The sequence below is a fragment of the Eufriesea mexicana genome, unplaced genomic scaffold (assembly GCF_001483705.2).
Source record: "Eufriesea mexicana isolate 0111107269 unplaced genomic scaffold, ASM148370v2 scaffold8076, whole genome shotgun sequence".
In the NCBI taxonomy this organism is placed as follows: Eukaryota; Metazoa; Arthropoda; class Insecta; order Hymenoptera; family Apidae; genus Eufriesea; species Eufriesea mexicana.
The window spans coordinates 444,790-452,521 of NW_016915847.1; positions in this window are offsets into that span (position 1 = coordinate 444,790).

Consider the following 7,732-nt stretch of genomic DNA (forward strand, 5'->3'; position numbering starts at 1 on the left):
TACACCGATTTGTATTTATTGGTTAGCTATTGAGTGTAATGGACGTCATATGTCTGAAGAAATTTTGCTGCACGTCAGGTCTGGTCGATTTATCGTCAAACATTTATTGCTTGAATAAAAGTAAATACATTGCAGAATTAATAGAATAACGTGATCACTTGAATTAGGGCATTTTTTTTAATAGCGATTATTTCATGTCATTGAATGAATTGATATTAGTGACTATGACAAAGATGTAATATAAGTGTTTCTTACATAATTTATGGATACTTATGAAACACCCAGTATATCAGTATTTCTTCAAAATAAATGGTAAAACGTGATCATTTAGACAAGAAACTTTTTATATAGAAAAATTCCAAAATCTCTTTTTATAGGAATTATTTTGTATCACAGGAACAATAATATCATTAGTAATAGCCTGGAATAAACTGTGATATAATAGTACTATATTTTTAATTATTTATGGTTTCACATTTTTCCTTTTGTTAAATTTCTCAAATTTTCTAATATCCACGTTTTAGATCACCAAAATGATGATTTTCCAAGATTCATAGTAATTACTTTATATCACAGGAACAATAATATCATTAGCAATAACCTGGAATTAAATGTGATATAATAGTATTATATTTTGAATTACTTAAAGTTTCACATTTTTCCTTTTGTTAAATTTCTCAAAGTTCTTAATATCCATATCTTAGATCATCAAAATGCTGATTTTCTAAGATCATAAATGTTGAAAAATATTCAATTCTCACAATTTTCCAGTTCTTACAGTATTTTCCTTGCATCTTTATATCTCATGCTTGTTAAAACACATAATACCAATTTTATATCAAATTAATTAAAAGATATAAAAAATAATATTGTTATTGCTAATAATATTACAATGGTAGTATATTTAATATCAATCTAACTGTACAAGAGCCCTCTAGGACAAAGTAACCAATCGTCCACTTGCATTGTGCTTACTCGAATAAGAAATAACAATTGCGTTTTTCTTCGCAACACCCTGAAACAAATGTTTCTCATTATAAAAACATTTCCATCTTCGAAGGAAGAAAATTTCTTTGTCTTTTTCTCGTATCACATTCGCATCATACCTTCCTTGTGGTCACGAGCTAGTGGTACTCGTGGTTGCACGACCAATTTGTCGGTCTCCACAAAAGCAACATCATCCGCGATCTCTCCATTCGCGGTCGCTAAATTAGCCCCGGAATTTTTCCTCTCAATTTTCTGCTTCTGAAAAATCTCCGAACTCTTTAACCATCAATCGACGTTCTCTATACACTAGAGACACGATCACGTTTCATACGCCTTTGCGATTACACTTCGATCTGAACATTGTACAGAGAGGATAATCTTCTCATGGAAGCGCTCCGAAAAATTCCTTCCGTTGCAAAGGACGTCGCTCTATTTGTGGTCACTCGCCTTGTGGTCGCGGAAAACTGGTAGCTGCTGCGGTTTAGCGGACGATTTGACGAATATTCTACGACGATATTCCTCGCAACCACCTCGCTTGTGGTTGAGACATTAATGCAACTCCTGGGCTTGGAAATTCTTTTTCTATCTCCTGTGGATTTAGTATCGACAATGATTACCGTAATCGATTTGGTACGGATTCGTTCAGTGGTTTAATAAAAATGTTTCGAGAATGTAGTTACCTGGGAAGGGTTATGAGTAATGTTAAGCTGCGCATGCGTGGGCGTTTGCGCAGGCGTGCACGCACGTAAACGCTGGCTTGCATGCAGAATTTTTCTCGCGCGCAGGCGTTTCGTTTGTTTGATATTATGTCAGATATTGTGGTATTGTTACACCGTGTAATCATTAGAATTCTGTGCTCAAAGGGACAAACGATTCGTGAAGGTGGAAAACGAATTGATTTTGGACGAACAAGTTCGGAATTAGAAGGCACGTTGATTGTCTATTTTAGGTTAGGTTATGTGTAGTGTTTATTTATTCGATAAAGGTTCGTGTAGTAGATTTTGATTTTCTATAGTGTGGATACGTACGTTTTTCTTTTGATTGTGTGTTACGTCTCCTGTTACGTATGAGGAATGTTATTTAAGTGGAATAATCTGGAAGATAAAGTGAAACCACGTAAATTGGGTAAGAATTTAAATCAATCTGTTAAGACTTCTTTGTTTCGTTCAATTACGTAAACTCTTTATATAATCGAGAATTATGTATAATCCTTGCCTTTTTAGCACCTGTTATAAAATAGCAATAAGTAGATTTCTTTTTATTTTAATTATAATGTATCAGATATATTGCATTATAAATATTTTACTCATAACTTTTTTTATTTAATAATATAGGACAGTATCATAGTAGGATTGAAATTAAATTTTATTGTTAGTTTCATGTAGTTGAGCCTGTGAGTTTTTAGGGATTCTTCAAGTAATCGTTTAATCATAGTATTGGGTATATTTTTCTTTTATTGATGCTATTTGAAGGTGTCTTCTTAAAATGTTAATGGTATGAATTCTGATGAATTTGATATTTCAGAAGTTTTTAATTAGAACCTTTTTAGTATTTTGATATTTGATGCAGATGTTTCCCAAAGTTTGTTTCTGTAAATTTATATTAATTTAAGAACGCATTTGCATAATTGCTAAGTAATACAGTATAACATGATGTGAATTTTATCTTTAAATTATCATTGCATTTCATTATTTGGTTTCCAAGAGAATGATCTTCTATTTTATTCTCTAAAGACAATTCAGATAATTCTGGAAACAAATGTCAATCCCAAAATTGTATACTAGAGTTATTCCGCACTATGTTGGCACAAATTAAGACAGTATGGCAATCATCTTCTGACATTTTCCATCCATCTTTCAGTAAACTCAAACAACCCAAACACGCTATCTCTAAACAGTGTTCTATACCAAATGTACACTTTATTCTTCCAAAATCCATAACAAATTAACTCCCAGTTTGCTTGAACGCATGCAGCCTTATCCTTCTTCCTCTGCCACTTTGTTCTTCTTCCTCTAACCACATCAGGCCTGATTTCACAGGCTACCAACCAAAGGCTATAAATCTTTTCCAAACGCTAACAATCCTCGCCTAACTTCCTTCCACGCACCTGCCTCGATCTACCCAGAGATTTATCACCGTGCCTATCACTGTTCCAGCCACTAACAGTCTTCGCGATGGCAAATTACCCTAATCTGATCCACATTCGCAAGTGGAACATCCGCAGCGTGACCAAAGCCTATCATTCCAACGATAGCACGTACGTCTCGAATTTTATCTCAGACGTAATGGAACCGGTCCACTTCATTGAAAATTTACCTCCTCGCAATATCAAGCCTCCATTTCACGGCGTCTCGACGCGAGCCACGCAGTCTTCCAGCCACTCAGCATCCAGATTACGTGGAATCTTCAGCAAACCGCTTCCTCTGTACGACCATTTTTTCTCATTCACCAGTCACTGGTTAGCCATTCGTCTCCATAAAAGAAGAAACCAGAATACTCCACAATCGAGTAATCACGTATCGTTTTCCCGCAGGTGCACAGCTGATAGTAATCGTTGCTCTGGGCCAGCAGCTTTGTCAGGAACAGGCTATCAGGGATAATAGAACGCAACTCGGTGGCGTTTGAAGTATGATCTAGGATGGATCCCCATCGATCATTCGAATGCCTCCTCCCCTGTTACGTTTTACCGGTATCATTAGTCAGTTTTACCGGGGCTAAATCGTGACAGAGAGTAAACCGATATGGCCGTACCTCGCTGGCTGGTTCGTGGATCGCGACCGATCGGCACCTGGATTAGGCCAGCTATACGATTTACCGTTTCTCATCGCGAAATATTATCAATAACGCTCTACACACCAGCCGTTCCTACCGATTCCACACGATAGTATCAGGGTAATTGCTGATCGGCCGATAAGCATCAGACGCACCCTAACCTCATCCTTTCCATCACCTTCGCCGCGAAACGTGCCCGAGATAACGCGTGTATAACGTTAATTAACCGACTCTCGCGGACACGTTACTGTACGGTCAGATGGTTTTCATGGTGTTGGTTCGTTGTTCTTGCAAGCTGTCGCGAAAATAGGTGGTCTGCTAGGCGAGAGTTAGGTTAGGTTCTAAGCTAGCGTTTTTTTGTTGTTTATAGGAAAGAACAGGGGAGTATTAATGAGAGTTCCATGATAAGTGTTGTCGGTACTGATCGTGTTAATAAATATTTATAAAATTGATATTATTGGTGGTTACGTTTTGCTTTTTTTATGCCATGTGGAATTTCAATTGTATGTTGATTTTGAAGGTTGAGGTGTTCGCTGCTCAGGTCTGTTTCATTGTTTTGTATTAGTATCAGATTACATTATACTGCTATAAAGTCAGGTTCTTTTTATTTATTATGTACTTGATGTTATCTTGTACAATTTTCATATTCATTTTCATAAAAATGTTGTCAGTTGTATTAATATTACAATTTCAGTATTCTTGTCTTAATTTATAGGAATTTGTAAAAATAGCGTTCTCTTAATAATCAATCTTATCATGAGTAAAATTTAATTACATAAGAATTTTCTTTTAGCTTTATTAAAACACAGAGCCACTGCTAATATCAATTTTATGAATATTTATTGACACTATCACAAAACAGATCAAGTCTTCCAGATACTTTGCTATCCATATATACATATGTACATAACACATACATAAGAATACATATATAAAAAAGATTAGTTAAGAGTAATATTTATGAAAATTTCTAAAGTTTAGCACTAGAACTACTAAACCAGCCAAAATAGCTAATTTTAGGATTTTTGTTTCTTCAATTACTGGAAATGTAGAGCTACTTTTGGCAAAATTAATATTGATCTTTATTGAGGCAGATACTTAATTATATATATATACACACACACATTATTTTTATCATACCAGTTTAATTACTATTATTTATAAATAGTATATTTAGATACACATTACAGAACAATAGTTCTAATATTAACAAAGAAAGTATATTCTCTTTCTTCCCATTGTTTCAAGCTAAAGATTCACTCTAAACACCACAAGAGAAGAAACATTACTCATTCTACCAATTTTCTCTTTCTAATTCCAAACTATCAAAAATATTATTTCTAATATATACTCAGTAATTGTTTATATTCCTCATTACTATTAACATTAAAATCAATTCCCAGGCCTCAGTTCAATTTGTATATCCAATACCAATTTTGTCATTAGGGTTTATGGTGTTGACTCAGGGTATAAGATTACCATTACTTGTTACTCTTTCAATGTTGAAGCTCAAAGGCACTTTTACTTAGACAATTTTCAATTCAGTCACCTGTATACAGGAAGAGTTGAAATTTTAATTAGGACCCAGGGAACACGAGATTTCTTCCTCTTCCTCAATGAGGATCGACCCAATGTACACCTACAGGGATGTCAGATCTTGACAGAGATTATATGATTGCCAGCCTGTTTCCTACAGCTGTCCAAGAGGCTAGTCAGGCTTATCTTGCTTCAGATATTTATAATTATAACTGAGACATGTGTATATGTGTTTTTAATAGCTTGATTATTTAAATGAAGAATTAAATTATTAATAAGAGTTGTATTATTGGAGATTGTTTGACAGAGATTATAAAGAAACTTGTTTATGCTTGGAATTTCGTTGAGACACTGATTTCACTATTATATAGGATGTCACATGACTGGTAGTAGTATTAACAAGTGAGTGTTATTCTACATGGGTTAAAAAATGAAGGAAATTTTATTGGAAAATTACTTACAATTTTACACTTATTATATAATTCTTCCAGTGAAACTGACAATAACATAATTCAAATGCTGTAAAGGATTCAATCCATATAATTACTATTAGAAATTACTCAACAAGCGTAGATTTTATCTCAAATCTAATTTATATACAATTAGCGTCAATTACCAAATTTTTCTAACTATGTACATATAATATTATATGTATATATTCAGTACAATACATTTAATATCCATTTAATATTCTAAAAATTAATCTCGATTGCAGGTCCTTAAAGAACCTCCAGATAACCTCCAAAAAATTGACAGAAAGAGAAGTTGTCATTTAATAGGCTAACTTTGTCCTGACAAACCACCCAAGACCATGGTCAGCAATATTCGTTGAAACTGGACTTCTCCTGGCGTTCCTTCGATGCACCTCAGATCCCAGTAACCATGCATTAACATAGCAAAGTTCCTGCTAACGTTTCTCGCTGATCGAGCGGTAGGCATTATCGAAGGGTGATGTGGTAATTCGCCGAGTCCGGTATTAATGACGCGTGGCCAATTTACGGTTGGAGGCCGCGACGACGACTGGCCGGGGAGCCCCGGAGACGTCGAGTCCGTTAGCTCCGTTCTAGCGATATCTCGTTGCATTAACGACGGGAAATTCTTTCCATCCTTTCATCGATGTCCATGGAAGGGGCAGGGGGCGCGCCTTACGCCATGGACGATGAATTAGAGACGACCGGCAAGAAAGTGTTGCCGACTGATTGCCTCGGTTAGCCGCGAGATAGCTCTCTCGATAGCGTGTTATCAACTTGTAATTTGGAGGCTGGCTGTTCACGCGGTTAGCCTTTGGTTGCTTGACGGGTAAATAGAAGGGTAAATAGAACAGGTTGCTTCGCGGTCTGAGACGTGATGTTATAGCGGTTGAATTCAAATTGTTGTTAGGATTAGATCAGATTCGAATGACCGAGTCAATGTTGCTGCAATTTAGTGCAGATGGCGCTGAATGATTTGGCAACTTCATACCGTATTCTTGGAACTAATGCACTCGTCTAATGGAACAGGTTTATATAGGTTATGCGAGTATGATGGAAAATTTGTCATTTGGATCAGTATATTTGTTTGACACTGGTTGACAGGTTTGTTTGCTTCATAAATTTGTTAATGATGAAATTAGGTTACTACTATACGTATAAGGACTGCGTATATTTTTCATCAGAAATGTCATATACATTGCCCACTATCATGTTTCTTTTTGTAAGCCTTCTCATTAGAACACACAAGTATAGGGAACAGAGAATAGTAAAGCTTATCGCAGAATAATTTTACTTAAATTTGAATCTGGAATACCATTTTATTGTTAATCTGATATTTCTTTTATCCTCATATGCACTGTAGTAACAATTCAGCAAACATCAAAAATAATAATAGGTACACTAGAATCTCCCATTGCTATTATATACAAAACACTTGTTAAGACCTACAATTTTGAAAATTGGAACACTTGTTAAAAACTCTTATGAACCTACATATACAATTTACTAAGAAAATTGAATACAACAAATATTCAAAGGAGTATAGCACCAATAATAACCGAAAAATTGTTACAGTCCATCCACATGCATTTCAACGAAGTTCTATAAAAGACAAACCCTCGTTTCTGACGAGTCTCTCACACAGCCATCCACACCAGGTGATTGGTCACGTGTCCAGCATACTCTGAACAGTTCCCCAGCGCTGTCGGTACAGTAGTAGGGCCGATACTCATTAAACGAAATCGCCGGAGAAAGCATTTCGAAACATACAGGACGACAACCAGGTATCTCGACTTAATGAACATTGCATAACAAATTAAAAAAGAACATTTTTTTTTAAGAATGGAACAAGGAGAAATCGTAGAACGAAAGAAACTATCACGATTTTACGACGAAGTCGATCTCTGTGCCGAGTGGGAGTTCCAGGAAAGCCTCTTGTACGTCCACGCATAAATATTCTAATTAAG